The sequence below is a fragment of the Cervus elaphus genome, chromosome 2 (genome assembly GCF_910594005.1).
Source record: "Cervus elaphus chromosome 2, mCerEla1.1, whole genome shotgun sequence".
NCBI classification, from domain to species: domain Eukaryota; kingdom Metazoa; phylum Chordata; class Mammalia; order Artiodactyla; family Cervidae; genus Cervus; species Cervus elaphus.
In genome coordinates, this window is record NC_057816.1 from 38,703,110 (window position 1) to 38,719,621 (window position 16,512).

General features: G+C 37.2%; 1 protein-coding gene across 20 annotated transcripts in view; it reads right to left on the reverse strand.

Moving 5' to 3' along the window:
- DLG2 (discs large MAGUK scaffold protein 2) overlaps positions 1-16,512 on the reverse strand; it is a 2,231,561-nt gene that overhangs the window by 1,249,509 nt on the left and 965,540 nt on the right. The gene's annotated exons all lie outside the window — the stretch shown is intronic.

Sequence of the window (16,512 nt, forward strand, 5' to 3'; positions counted from 1 at the left end):
AACCACCTGAAAGATATAATCACCCCACACGGCTGACTCAAGCTTGGAGTAAGATGACCATATGACTAACACGGGTCCTGGCCTCTGGTCAGCCACCTCAAAGTGTTAGCAGCCTTCCTCTTACACATCCTTTGTCCATTATGGTTCTTCATTGCACATTTTTCATTTGACTCAAAGTGTTAGGCTCCCTAAACATTTTTTTTTCCAGTTGGGATGTATAAGGAGAGGCTCCTCAGTCAGATAATGATTCATGCAATTGTGTCAAGTTAGACTTGGGAAATCAACCTCTGACCTCAAGCTGAAGACGGCTTCTCAGAAGCGTTTCTCCAGAGACTGATCAACAGGAGACTGTCCTGCCTTTCGAGGCAGAAGCTGGATCAAATTCTTGTTTGTACTCAGAGTACCTAGCACAGAGCCCAGTACCAGCTAGTGAGCAATATTAGGGATTCGGTCCAACTCATTCAAAGCTAAATTCCTGCTTGAAGATTTTACAGTATGAAAGACCAAAATAAAATAATCATACCTGACCCTGTCCGTCTGTCTGTCTTTCCTTTCAGTATCAGTCCCTAGAGATACAGACTTGACCAAGGGCAGAAGTGAACTGTACCACGTCTGCTGACAGTCCTGAAAAGGCACTCTTCACACACTTATCTGCCGAAGCAGTGACTCATGAAATTCAGAACGTGCTAAGATTTGGTGAGGAGCGCTTCATATAAAATTAACGCAAGCGAAAGGTTACTTCAGGGAACAGTGCACTACTTTTTTAGGTGACCCAGTTATGGCTAAATTTGGAAAGTTGGCAAGGCTGGCTCTCCCCTTTAAAGCAGATCTCACAGAAACACAAGATACTATGCAGCCTCAGGGCCCAGATCTTTGCTGGGCCATCAATAGTGGGGGAAAGGCCTTTGAAAAAGCCAGACATCGTGGATGTGTCTGGTCACCTCGGCTTGCCATTGAGAACACTACTTCCGAGAGTGTGATTCCGAGAGAGGAATCAGAAGAGAACTCATCAACTACAACCTATTTAATAAAACTCAAACAGCAGTTAAGTATATGCCAAGCACTATTTAAAGTACTGTACAAACACTGCTTCCTATAACAACCTTATAAGGTGCTATTATTATCTCCATGTGATGGATGAAGAGCACAGAAATAGGGAGATTAAGCATCCTGCCACAAGGCAACGCAGCTACTAAGTGGCAGATCTTGGATGCAAGAAGAGGTAGTTTTGTTCCAATATCTGTGTTCTGGATTCTTGCACTGCTTTTAATGTTATGCAATGTTACTACATACAGTAAGACAACATCTACTGTTTGCTTTCTGGCACAAGCTACGATTGTGCTCTGAGAGACAATGCTATGGAAGTTCAGAATGCTGACTCCAGAGCAGATGGCTAGACTTATGGCCTGTATTCTCTGCCCATAAATCAAGAGTTCTGTGTAACATAGCTAATTTCTCTGTGCCTCAGTTTTCTCATCTGTGTATTGGGTACAATAATAGACCCTATACCATCAGATTTGGAGGATTAAATAAGTTAATACCTATAAAGTACTCAGAACAGTACTTGACACATAGTAATGGTCAATGATTGTTAACTATGATCATTAATTTAAAAAGAGACACTAGCTTGCTTCTGGGTTACAAAAGAAACAACATCATTGATTTTTGTGAGAGGACATGTATAGATGGGAGAATATGACCTTTGATATGTGATAGACTCTGGTTAAAATTTTACGTCCAACTCACCCTATAAACTTGGGAAGTCATTTAATCACTCTGAGCCTTAGTTTCTTCATATGTATGATGGGCTAGCATACCTCTGACACAGTTGAGGTGTAAATTAAGTGAGATAATGTGTATAAAAATATGGAAGCTGAAACCTGGTCAATATTCAAATGAGACGACCAGATTCCCTGCCATCTCTTAATGTGACTGGCTGTAGTACTGGAGGATGCCTAGTGATTCTACTAGAGTCTAACGTGTTTTACCCAGCTGAAACATGTCATGACTGGAAGCATGTAACTGGTAGGCCCAAAGACATCGAAGGGCTTAAGGATAGTTTTACATTATTTATGAGACTAAAATTTACAGACTAAATGTCCAGTGATTGGACATAGGGCAGTTAAATGTGTCAACTATACATTATTTTATGCACCCCTTTAAAATTATGACATTTGTCTTATCCAAATAATTATACCTTTATAAATTTATTTTATGTCAAACTAAATCTTGTGTGTGTGTATATATATATATATATATATGATTTACCATGTAGTAATTGTAAAAGTTATACAATTGTAAAATTGTAAAAATTATACCTTTATAAATTTGTTTTATGTCAAACTAAATCTTGTGTATATATATGTCAAACTAAACTAAACTATATATATATATATATAGGTATATATATAAACTGTATATATGTCAAACTAAATCTTGTGTGTGTATATATATATATATATGTATATGATTTACCATGTAGTAATTGTAAAAGTTATACCTTTATAAATTTGTTTTATGTCAAACTAAATCTTGTATATATATACATATATATGTCAAACTAAACTATATATATAAATATATATAAACTAGATATATATAAACTATATATATATAAACTCTCTCTATATATATCAAACTATATATATATATTTATACCAAACTAAATCTTCTGTATAGATATATATATGACTTACCATGTAGTAGTTGTAAGAGGAAGCAGCTGGAAATGACATTACCTATAAGTAGGGCATTGATTAAATATACAATGACATGTGTAGAGAGATAATACTAAAAGGAAAAAAAAAACAACTATGCCACCTCTTCAGTAATGTTTGTTTTCTTCCTTAGGCTTTTGTGATTTTCAACTTTTCTATAGTACACATATTAAAAGTCATAAATGATGACAGTACTTATTCTATAATTAGCAACTATTACTTTCATTATCAGAAAACAAATACTTTACAGAATGTTTTTAATATTTTTTTACCCCTGATACGTCTTGTAAGTCCTTCATATGAAACACACATTAAAAAGAAATCCTTTATCAATATGGTCACCATGATTAGTTCATGAAAGGTCTCAGATTGTGACCCAAACCAGAACCATCCTGGAGGAAAGGTCAGGTGGCTTATTAGGCTCTGAACCAAAAGACATGAAGTCCACTCCGTTACTGATGAAGAGGAGGAACGACGGGTCAGCCAACTGCGAACAGCCTGAGCCACAAGATCAGCGTCGAACCTTCTCTGGCCTGGCCCCCGGCCTGCTGACCAAGGCCCTGCCATCCTTACTCTTACCTCCCTAGTCTTGCCAATCACGCCTGGACAGTGTCAGCCCACCCATCTCTTGTGCAAAGGGCAGCCTTGGCCAAGGGTACCAGCTTGAGTATGTAGGCATGGCCATTCACTCCCACACCAGCATCATAGTCACAGACACACCCACAGAGTTTTGAAAGACCTCCATTCCTTCAAGTGTCTTCTACATGCTGTTTACTCTTCCTGAAACATCCTCCTCCCCCTCTCTCTAAGTTTCATCACCCAACTCTTCCTTCTCCAGTTACCAGCTAAGATGCACTTTTTCTAGAAAGTCTATCTTAAAGCTTGAGGCTGGGATCCATGTGTCTGCTATAGGTTTCCCAATTGCTTATGCCTCTGGTTGGGCCAGTCATCCCCTACTCTAATTTATTGTTTACCCACTGATTTCTCAAAAATTACTGTAAGCTTTTGAAGCCAGGAATTATGCATTATTCAGAGCTCTGTGCCCTGTATGGATACAATGTTTGGTATCCAGTCCAAGCTTAGCAATTTTTTTTTTTTTGAATGAACAAATGAATGGGAATTTTGAAGTAAAAAAATCCATGCAACACCTTTTATACCTTCCTTATAGAGAAAACATCACTGACTAAGAGGAAAGTAAGCACCTAGACGATACTGGATGAGCAGGGTAATTGACTACTGCACAGAATGGTTTATAACAAGCTGCAAAATCCTTCAAGCTTCAACAGTATGAGAACTGAGAACTTCCAGATGTACAAGCTGGATTTAGAAAAGGCAGAGGAATCAGAGATCAAATTGCCAACAGCCGCTAAATCATAGAAAAAGCAAGAAAATTCCAGAGAAAAACATCTACTTCTGCTTCATTGACTATGCTAAAGCCTTTCACTGTGTGGATCACAACAAACTGTGGAAAATTCTGAAAGATATGGGAATACCAGACCACCTCACCTGCCTCTTGAGAAACCTATATGCAGGTCAACAAGCAACATTTAGAAACTGGACATGGAACAATGAACTGGGAATACATTAAGGCTGTAAATTGTCTCCCTGCTTATTTAACTTTTGTGCAGAGTACATCATGCAAAATGCCAGGCTGGATGAAGCACAAGCTAGAATCAAACTTGCCAGGAGAAATATCAACAACCTCAGATATGCAGATGACACCATCTTAATGGCAGAAAGTGAAAAAAAAAACTAAAGAGCCTCTTGATGAAAGTGAAAGGGGAGAGTGAAAAAGCTGGCTTAAAACTCAACATTCAAAAAATGAAGATAATGGCATCCAACCCCATCACTACATGGCAAATAGATGGGGGAAAAAATGCAAACAGCGGCAGATTTTATTTTCTTGGCTCCAAAATCACTATGGATGGTGACTGCAGCCATGAAATTAAAAGACAATTGCTCCTTGGAAGAAAAGTTATGACAAACCTAGACAGCATATTAAAAAGCGGAAACATTACTTTACGACAAAGGTCCATATGGTCAAAGCTATCGTTTTCCCAGTAGTCATGTATGAAAGTGAGAACTAAATCATAAAGAAGGCTGAGCACCAAATAATTGATGCTTTTGAACTGTGGTGTTGGAGGAGACTCTTGAGAGTCCCCTGTACAAAGAGATCAAACTAGTCAATCCTAAAGGAAATCAACCCCGAATATTCATTGGAAGGACTGATACTGAAGCTGAAATTCCAATTCTTTGGCCACCTGATGCGATGAGCTGACTCATTGGAAAAAACTCTGATGCTGGGTAAGACTGAAGGCAGGAGGAGAATGGGACTACAGAGGATGAGATGGTTGGATGGCATCACCAATGTAATGGACATGAATTTGAGTAAACTCTGGGAATTGGTGATGGACAGGGAGGACTGGCGTGCTGCAGTCCATGGGGTCACAAGGAGTCGGACACAAATGAGTGACTGAACTGAGCTGAACTGAACTGGGTAAAATTGAGGGCAGGAAGATAAGGGGGTGTCAGAGGATAGATGGTTGGATGGCATCACTGACTCAATGGACATTAATTTGAGTGAACTCAGAGAGACGGTGAAGGGCTGGGAAGCCTAGAGTGCTGCAATCCATGGGGTCACAAAAAAATCAGATACTGAACAACAACACCTTAGCGACTAAACACCAACAACAGGACTCAAAGACACAGACATGACAAGCAACTTAGCATGCACACACAAATCAATAGTGATAGGTCATGAGGCTCCTGAAACCCTGAGAGGGTAGGATGCCTGGAGATTTAAAATTCCATCACTATTGTTCTCCTGCTTGAGACTCTTGGTTTAATAATTGTAACCCATTTTCCTCTATGCTAATATTCTTATCAGTTATCCAAATGGTGGTATCTGGAAACCAGTAATTACAATCATTTTTTAAATGTAGCTAGTGAATCTACTATACACACAGTTCCCTTATAAGAATACTTAAACAATAAGGAGTGAACTATAAAGATTTTTATGTGCCATTCCTGCCCAAAGAAAGATGATTTCATTAGTAGATTTTAAGATAAAGCAAATAATATATGATATATTTTTGTTGAAGATGTCCATTGCAATGTTGTTTATAACAGCAAAATTCTGAAAGCAATCTATAAATAAATGAGTGGGGAATAGTCTCACTCTTTAGTAAAATTTTTTACCAAGATACATAATTTCTATTTTTACAATTTTTAAAGTATAAATGATGCCACCAGGAAAGCTCTATAATAAACTACACATATTTAAAGTGTATAATTTGATGAGTTTTGAGCTATATAAATTCCTGTGAAACTATCAGTTCAATAAAGATATTGAACACATTCATCACTCCAAAAAGCTTCCTTGTGAACCTCTGTAATCTCTCCTTTCCACCTCTTCTCATCTCTAAGCAACCACTTTTCTGCTTTCTTTTATTACAGAATGATTTGAGTTTTCTAGAATCTCGCATAAATGAGGTTATATAGTAAGCACCCATTTTTGTCCAACTTCCTTCATTTGGCATACTTATTTTGAGATTTACACATGTTGCCGCATGTATCAATAGTTTATTCCTTCAAGTGGGAGGGGACATGGGTAAACTTATGGCTGATTCATGTTGATGTTTGGTAGAAACACAATACTGTAAAGCAAGTATTATTTAATTAAATATAAATAACTTTAAAAAATAGCTTATTCCTTTCTGTAGCTGAGTGGTATTCCATTGTATGGATATGTCACAATGTCTTTATCCATATTCCCTGTTGATGGATATCTGGATATTGTCACAATTTTCTATTACAAATAAAACCTCTCTAAACATTTGAGTGCAAATCTTTGTGGACATAAAGAAATGCCTTCATTTCTCTTCAGTAAATACGTAGAAGTGGAATGACTGAATTGCTGGATAGAAAATGCCTATGAAATTTCATGCTTATAATGCAATACTAAGTGAAAAGGCAGATTTTAAACACAGCCATATGAAAAATGACAAGAAGAAAATACACTAAAATGTAGAGCAGTTGTTTAATTTGTTCTTTTTTCACTTACAAATGTTTTATAATAGTTATATTATTTTAAATATTTTTAAATACAGATGAATGATAGCATTTGTTAAACACCCACTACATGTGGGCATATATAGAGAGAGATCTCTAGCTATATCTATACTACTTTTTCTTTACAATGACTTTATGAGCTAATTATGTTGCTCAATTTCAAAGATGAATCAATTGAGGCTTAGAAAGATTTAAGTCATCTGCCCAATACCCCATAGCTGCTAAGTGGCATGACTATGATTTGAGCCCAGGACCATACTGCTCCGAAAGTCTTGTCCTTTCAAATCCTTAAGCATGTATACCAGGTCATATACCTTTATGAAACAGTGTGCATGGATAGAACATTATGCATTTCTGAATGCAAGAACAAGGAGATCAAGATTCCGTTGAACAAGTTCGCAGTGCAGTATTCTGTGAGGCAGCCAGGCTGAACGGGAACATGGCAACACGCTGGGGACTGACTTGATCTAATTTGAATTCCTCCAAGCAATACTGTCAGGACAGCTGATCTCTCCTGAGGCATTAAGACTTCACACAATGTTCAGGATAACCAAATCAGGAAGGAGATATTGGTATTTTATATCTAATCTATACTATTAGGCAGTTTACAAATATCAGATAGCAATTCATCAAAGTCATGCCAGGAAAAGATTCTCTGTGGTCTAAGACACCAAAGAGAAACTCAGTTCCTGGCACGTAACCTCTAAAATTGCAGACGAAGTCAATGGTGTTAACCAGCTCCCTTCAGAGGGGTGAAGTTCTGGCTCAGCCATTCATGAGCTATTTGGCTTGTGCAAGGTATTATATTCCCTCTGAAATTCGACTTCAACTATCAAGTGAGGAAAAGAGTGCCTATGGGAAAAATTGGTTTTGGGAGCTTAGAAAACACAATACCAGTCAACATGATGCTCTGCACAAAGTGAGTGAATGATAAACTCTTATTATAATTTCTATAATTTCTTTTGATGCTTTTAATAAGTACAACAGACTGCCTCAATGCCAAGATAAAAGGATGAGCTGAGAAGAGTACAGAATAAAAGTTTTTAATACTGTTTCGGAATTCTTCAAACTTTTTTAGAACCTGCTGTTCTAAGCTTTCTTATCTCAAGTCATTTCAACTGCTGGGTGAAACCTCTTGCCCAAGAAGAGCTAAAATGGTCAGATTTAGAGCACTCACAGCAAGAACACACATATTCTCAGGTTCAAGTGACATCATATGGTCACCAAGCTGGAGGCAGACATTTATCTTTCCTGAGCCTCCCTATTCACCGCTGTAAACGAGGTCCTGGCCTGCCTTTCACCTCATGTTATTTCTGTGCCCAGATGGAGTAAGAGGCACAAACACATCTGATCAACTGTGAAGAACTATGAATATGTAGCAGCGATTTCAGTTAAAGTGAGGTAGCATAAAGAGCATTATATATTATTCATTCATGCATTAATGTTTTCAATAAATACGTTAAGTGCCTGTTATCTGCCTGAAACTATGCCAGATGCAAGGAAAACAGAAACAAATGGGCAATGAGTCCAGTAAGAAGGAGATTTACAAAAAAAAAAAAAAAAGTGTTCTCTTTTGATACAGAACGGGGGGGCTGGGGAGACCACGGAAAAAGTTTCTTGGGGAAAAACAAGAAGTGTTAGCAAATGCTTTAGAAAGCAAGTAATGTTAGCTCAGTGGTAAAGAATCCACCTTCCAATGCAGGAGATGTGGGTTCGATCCCTGGGTCAGGAAGATCCTCTGAAAAAGGACATGGCAACCCACTCCAATATTCTTGCCTGGGAAATCCCAGTGACTGAGGACCCTGCCAGGCTATATCCATGGGGTCACCAAAGAGTCAGACACAACTTAGCGACTACACAAACAAATGTTTGAGCTGACATTGAACACAAGCAAGCAAAAGAAACAGTGTGAGTAAAGAAGGATATGGAAGCCTGACAGGAACACTAGCCAGGATGAAAGGAAAATGGTTAAAATTAAGGTTGGAGAAGCAAGGAGGAGCTAAATCATGAGATGTCTGTATAAAAATGTTATAGTATTTGAATTTTAAGTCATTTCAATGAAGGGAAGTAGGTTTTACATAATAGAGAAAGCAAGTTAAATTTGCAATTAGAACAATCTCATGTCAGCAAGGTAAACCGCAGTCAGGGAGACCATATAGTGTGGAGCCAGACAAGAGCTAATTAATAATTTTTTTTCTTACATATTTGTTTCCCTATCTCTGAAATACCTTTCTGTCTATCTTACAAGTTTAGTCATCTTGATATTGTGTGAGTGGAGGTTTTACAAGATGAAAACACTATATAATGCGAGATGTATAATGATCATTGTTATTCTATCTTGACATTTTCACCATCTGGACAATCAATTCAGCTACAGGGGTTAAATCAATTGTGCTATAATCTACATCTGCTGTTTTACAGGACTTTCAACACGGCCATATGAGCCCTGCCATGATTCTTCAGTTTTCATGAGTTAATCCAATAAGAAGGAAATAAACATAACTGATTGAACTCTTAAGTGAAAGCCACACTTAATTACTCAGCTAAACTCTCAAGCAAGAGCTCAATTCATAAAGATGATACAGTTGAATGGATTATTTCCCCCATTGATTTATTCTGTCACTTCTAATTGCTGTGGGTGAGTTACGTAGCATGGAAGGTATTAGGCATCATGATTGTAATTCTAGGGTGAAGAGAAAAATTTATTTTTCTTTTAAGAAAAACTCATTTATGAAAAATAAGTGTAGTTTAGTTTCATTGGATGAGTTCAGTAGTTCTGTACCTACACACGCACCTTACACATAGTAGACTCTTAATAAACGCAGACTGAAGCACTTGGGAGTCACCAGGACCACTGAACGCCCACTAACTAAGTACTGCTCTTGGTCACCCTAAGTGTTAGTTCCAAAAAGTATGGAGTTCTTCACTACCTGGCACTATCAGTAGATGATAAATGAAATTATATTTGTGAAGGTGCTTAGTTAATCTTAAATAACTACATACGTTTAAGCCTTTCGAGTGTTTATTACTGCTAGCCTCACTTTGAAGTTGATGGAATATTTCCCCTTTCTTGCAGAAGAGTAAATAAAAGCATAAAGATGTTAAATAAATTTTGCAAAGAAATATTGCTAGAAAGGTGAATCTGATCTCATCGTTCAGTTCGAAGAATCCCTTCTTGCTTCCTTTTCTTTTACATTTGCCCCCATTCAACAACTACCTTTAGTGCCTTTATAAAGGAGCCCTCGAAGAGCTCCCTTGACCCTTCTGCCATGTGAGGACACAATAACAAGATTGCTCTCTACAAAAAATGAAGTAGGCTCTCACCAGAGAGTGAATCTGTTGCTGCCTTGATGTTGGATTTTCCAGACTCCAGTACTATGAGAAATAAATCTCTTTTGCCTATAAGCCACCCAGTCTAAAGTATTCTGTAATAGCCTTCAAAACTGAGAGATCTGCATATTTGATCACCCAAAATATTATGCATTGGAAATAGAAGAATACGCAATAAACAGCCTTTTCTTTCAGAGCCTAGTGGGGTAAAAAAATGAAAAAACAACAACAACAAAACAAAACCACACACAGACACACAAAACCAAGCAATGAAAGTAATGCTGTGCTGTAAAAGCTAAAATAAAGGTTATGGGAATTTGGAAGAGGGACGGTGCTTATACTAGTCTTTGGGTTTAGAAAACACTTTAAAAAGGATATAGTCTGTGCACTGAAACTCAAAAGCTGAAGTATCCTGATAGACAAATAGTAAAAAGCCTCTGAAACAGCAGAGGTTTTAAAAAGTGTCATATTCAGGAAATTGTAAACATTTTGGTATAGAAGAGTAGAGGGTCACATGGATAAGTAGAGGCAAAGAAGTAAGAGAGGTGGGAAGAGGTATGATTGTTGGGCCTTAATGCTTTTGCTAAAGAGACTGCACTTAAACCTGAAGGTTATCGGAGGATTTAAAGCAGGAAATCAGTGCAATCAAAATCCGCATTACAATGTTCGCACTTCCATCAATATTGCACACAAAGCACTCACTCTAGTGGGCCCTCCTGGTGCAGTATATTCGTGTCTGATAAATTCTGACCATCACATTTTAAATGAATCACAGACATACAAGAATGTGAGAAAAGTCAGCAAGACCAAAACAAACAACAAACCATCAAGCAAAATCCTGTCAACCAAATCCAGAAAGTGGACTGTAGGAAAATGAAATCCAGGGACACCTCAGGAAAAATAGTGTTTTCAGGTCTGAGATCACACAACATTAAAATCTGAAATTAAAAGGGCCCTCGGAAGGAACCAAAGTAGTCCCAAATCCAAACAACTCTTTGGCTCTACTCAAAAGCAAAGTCTAATCCTTTCTGTAAGGAAATACCCCCTGGTTTTGATTCTCAGAATTCCCATTATTTAAGTTCAGCAAAAATACAAGGTTATCATTAAGGAGACTTAACGAAACAGACCACCATGAGAAAGAACAGATTTAGACTTACAAAGACTTCAGATATTAAGACTATCAGATAGGTAACTTAAAGAGACCTTGTGGATAGTTTAAAGAAACTGAAGAAGATATTTTAAAATAATAACAAATCCACTGTCCAAGAGGGAGATTATAAGCTGATCACATTGACTTATTGATAGGGTAAATATGCACAAATTTAGCAAAGGTATAAAATATTTGAAAAACATAACTAGCAAATCTGACCTACTGAATACAGTTAGAAACACATCCAACAAATGGAAGACAAATGTTTCCAGGCAAACAAAGAAGACTGGCAAAATACTGACCACATTTTAGGCTAAAATAAATTTAAAAGAATATTTATTATACTACTTTTCCTAGGTATTATTTTTTTAAACTAGAAATCAGTAACAGAAATGGCAAAAATTCCCATAATTTGGAAATTAAAAAAAAAAAAAACCTCTAAATAACTCTTGGCTCAAATAAGTCACAAAATAAATTTTTGTAAACAGTTCTATTTAAATGTTAATAAAAATACTGCATATCAAATGCTATGGGATGCCAATGTACTAAAACATCTTGTGGAAAATGTAGTGTATTTAAGGCTAATATAAAAGAAAAGGACTGATTCAATGAGCTAGTCATCCATCTTAGGCATTCTCAAAAATAAAAACAGACTAAATCTAAACAAAGGTAGAAGAAAATTGATAATAATAACAGCAGAATTATGAAGTTAAAACAAAAATAGAGAAAGAAAAAGAAAGGAAGGAGTGAAGGAAGCAAGGAAGAAAAATTGACTTATATCAGGGATACAAAGTTGTTTTAACTTCTATGAGTCATTCAGTATAATTAGTCACCTAAACAGGGTAAGGGGAAAAAATTATATGATCCTTTCAATAGATAAGGGACGAGGTAGAGATACTGTTTTTAATCTATAACCATAAAGGAACATGATGAAAAACCCTACAACAATTTTTCAGAACTAGTGATTTTTTAAAATGTAAGTTATTTATGGAAAAATTATAAAACATTATTGAAAGACACAAAAGATCCAAATAAATTAAAAAGTGGTCCAGATTTATAGAAGGAAGACTCAATATCAGACAAAGGTCAGTTTTCTTACATTAAATTATAGGTTCAGGCAATTTCAATGGTAAATTCAAAGAAGACTTCTGTGGAACTTTCCAAGTTCATTCTATATGGCACATGAAAGGGTAAAAGCCAAACAAAGTCAAGATACTCTTGAAGTAAAATAATGTAGAAAAATTCAATCTATTAGACATCACGATTCATTATAAAGAAATCTTAATTAAGATAGTGTGGACTTAGCACAGGGGTACACAAATTGACCAGTGAAACAGAGTAGGGAACACAGAAACAGGCCCACAAGTACAGAAATATCATATAGCTCAGGGTGATAGTGAAGATGACTAAGGGCAGGAGAAAAGCTATTTAATAAATAGTGCTGTGACAATTATGCATCTGTTAAAAAAAGTATATGCAAAAGTCAAAGCCAGATTGACTAAATACTTAAGTATATAAAAAAAACAAAAGTTATAGCTTGATATCTTTATGACCTTGGGATAGGAAGACAGAAAGCGCCAACTGTGGGAAAAAAAAAAGAATTGATATATTTGACTACATTAAAACCAAGGGCTTAATCTACAAAGTAGGAGAAGCTATCTGCAACACATGTCAATAGTGAATCCATATCAAGAAGATATCAAACTCTCCTCTAAATCAAAAAGAAAAAAAAGCAATGTAATAAAATATAGACAAACAGCATTGAACTGACATTTCACAGAAATAGAAACATGAATGTTAAATAAACAATAAAAGATCCTCAATACTACTCTTTATCCAGAAAATGCCAAGTGAGTAAAGCAAAATGCTCAATGACATTTTGCACCTGCTAAATGGGGAATAAGTACAAGCAATTTGGAAAAGCACTGAAAGCAGGAGCTGCTGGCCCAGTTGGTCAATTCCTACTAACAAGCATTTGCAATTAGTTGGACAAAAGTGAAGGTCAGTCCAAGTGGGCAGCTGCCAATCTTACACCTACCAATGTGAGTAGTAACTCTGTCCTATGGGAGCAGTGTAGGAGGGACAGTGCGTGCCTGGGGATAATTGAGGGGTGGGGGTGTTTGCTGAGAACACTCCCAAGCTGAAACCTATCAACATATAGTACTAGAAAACAACCTTATTTACCCACCAGGAAGCATGAGGAATCTATAACATAGGAAGCTGCTTGTTGAAATTGTGCATTAATACAATTTTTTGAAGCTGTTATTAGACTCTTAAAAGGCCAACAGTAAGTGAAAAGGTAGGGACCCCTCTCTCCCAGATTATACAGCAAAGGGCATTGTTTGATATAATTTACCACTTACTGGTTTATCTTCAAGGAATAGACTGCTTTGTGTTGAGGGATTTGGCTGCAAAAGCAACCCATGGAAAAGACAGTGTGATTGAGAGCAGAGAAGAGTCTTCCTTTGAAAAAGGAAGAAGTGTCTTCCTTTGTTTTCAGAGAAAAACATTGATATTGTGGAGGTACTTTTATCCTGAATGACTTCTTTTTTGTCTAACAACTTCAATAGATTAATTGGTATAATTTTCAATTTGTCACCAGAAATAGTCTTTCTTGACAGAACTGTGTGACAATGCAGAACGGTCTGGCAACATTAGGTATTGTAAGAGGGATGAGCCTGATCATAAGGGTTCTTGAATACAGAGTCCAAAAGCCATCAGATTCCTTCATAAGAATCTGATACCCCAGTGGACTGAAAAGGCTCAGTGTTAGTACTGATTACTGAGTAAAGCCTAATTTTTGCATATATTGATTTTGGCAAACATGTTAGCTGCTTCAAGGAAGGAGATAGAAATTCTAACGCTGGAGGTGGAGGTGGGGCACATATAGCAGGGGAAAGGGAAAGGGAAAGCCGCGCAGTCATGTCCGACTCTTTGTGACGCCATGGACTGTATAGTCCATGGAATTCTCCAGGCCAGAATACTGCAGTGGGTAGCCTATCCTTCAGGAGATCTTCCCAACCCAGGGATCAAACCGAGGTCTCCTGCATTGCAGGTGGATTCTTTACCAGCTAAGCTGCCAGGGAAGCCCAAGAATACTGGAGTGAGTAGCCTATTCTTCTCCAGGGGATCTTCCTGACCCAGGAATTGAACCAGGGTTTCCTGCATTGCAGGCAGATTCTTTACCAGCTGAGCTACCAGGGAAGCCCAATAGCAGGGGAGATGACTATTTATCTAGCAACCGAAGGATGAGAACATTCTACATGTGTTGGAACTTGTGTTTCAGGTAGAAGAAATGGTGTAAGGAAAATGTTAGACATGGTCACAAAATAAGGAATGATTTACTGTGGCAGTAGCATAGAATGAATTAAAAGGTGAACACGGCACATCAAGGCCTATACTTGGAAAGATCTGAATGTCATGTTCTAGCTCTATTTTGTAGGTAGTGGAGGATATCAGCTACTATAACACTTCCTCAAAGTTCTTTTAAATCAGTGTTGGCCATGCTGGTGTCAGAAGAGCTGGAGAGATGAAACATTCTCGGGACAGTCAATCACTGTACTCTCTCTCATACCCACGTCTTCCTTTCTACTCCTGCAGCCTCTAACCAAGTTCGGGATCTTTTAACTCTAGCCTCCTAACTCACTCTGTTTCTCTGATTTCCAGGGAATCCCATCAGCTACAGGCAGAACAGTCTCCACAAGAGAGCTCTTAGGTCATACTGCTCTTTTGCCTACTGTTGAACGGCTTCCTACTAATGACTAGATATACCCCAAGTAACTTAGTCCTAAGCTTTCCTATTCACATGTATTTACTTATGCCATTCTCCCCACCATGTGAAGAAGCATCACTGTGATGATCCTACCCCATTTGCAAGAGAAGAAATTGGAAAGTTTTCTGACCTCCTCCACACAGATTCTTCTTCTCCATACACAAATTCTATTATTAAAGCTAAAAAAAAAAAAATCTTTCCATGAAATCTCCCCTGATCTTTCCAGATACATGTAATAAAAATGAGTGTTTAGACAGCACTTTCAAGCTTGTATAGCATTTTATAAATTATATAGCAGTTAAATCTGTGGAAATATGGCAAAGGTAGAGCAGGCAGACTATTACATTTCAACAGATGCTGCTATTGTTGTTCGGTCGCTAAGTTGTGTCCAACTTTTTGTGACCCCATGGACTGCAGCGTGCCAGGTTTCCCCGTCTTTTACCATCTCCCAGAGTTTGCTCAAACTCATGTCCATTGAGTTGGTGATTCAACAAATCAGAGTTTTAGTGACTTGGTGTTAATCATGGAACTTCTGACTCCAAATATCACATTCTAAGCCATATAATTCTAAACCATATATATGTATCATTCCCATCTAGAAAATCTTTGGAATTTTCCTACCATACATTGTTCTGATGAGTATTATTTTGATTAACTATTTTTAATGCATCACATGCAAGTAGTATTTAATAACTAAAGTTCTCCTAACATACGTATTTCACATGATTAGATCAGTCTGAAATAAATCTTGTTTTTTTTTTCCCCAACCACGGTAGTATGTTTATGGCCTTCCCATCACAATAGGAACATTTTACTTTCCATGTGCTGCAAAATTACCTCCATACTGCAGCGCATGTTGCACTGTATTGTAATTCACTTAGCTACCCATCATTATATGCCAGTGGTTCTCAAATAAGTTCAGGAACTGCAATACACTCATCTTCAGATCCTCAGTGTCTAGTTGAGTGCTTATACACAGTAGGCACTGAAGACATATTAGTTGAGATGCTTACTAGAATGGTGAACTCTGATAGATAATCTTTGAAGAATGTGGCTATGGTCAGACATTCATGGTTCTTCTACTTGAGTCAAAGATTTGGGAAAGAGATCGGGAGACAACATCAAGGTTTGAAGGACTGCAGTGCTTCCTCAAAGAGCTTGGGAAAGCTTGGTGTGCATATAATCCTGTTACTCATACTCTGCCTGTGTCAACAACACTGAGTGATAAAAACGCTGTTACAACATTCTTATAATTAATGACTACCACCACTACATCTACAAGTAAATCTAAAATGGGATGATCACAGCATCTTACTTCAAAGGGCTATTTCCATTATTAAAATGATGTATATAAAGCTTTAACATGCTCAGTAATGTTACTAAGGCTTTAACATGCCTCCAACTTAGCAAACATAGAATGATTGGTTGTTACTATTTTATTTCTGTTGTTTTTATTATTGTCACTATAGAAA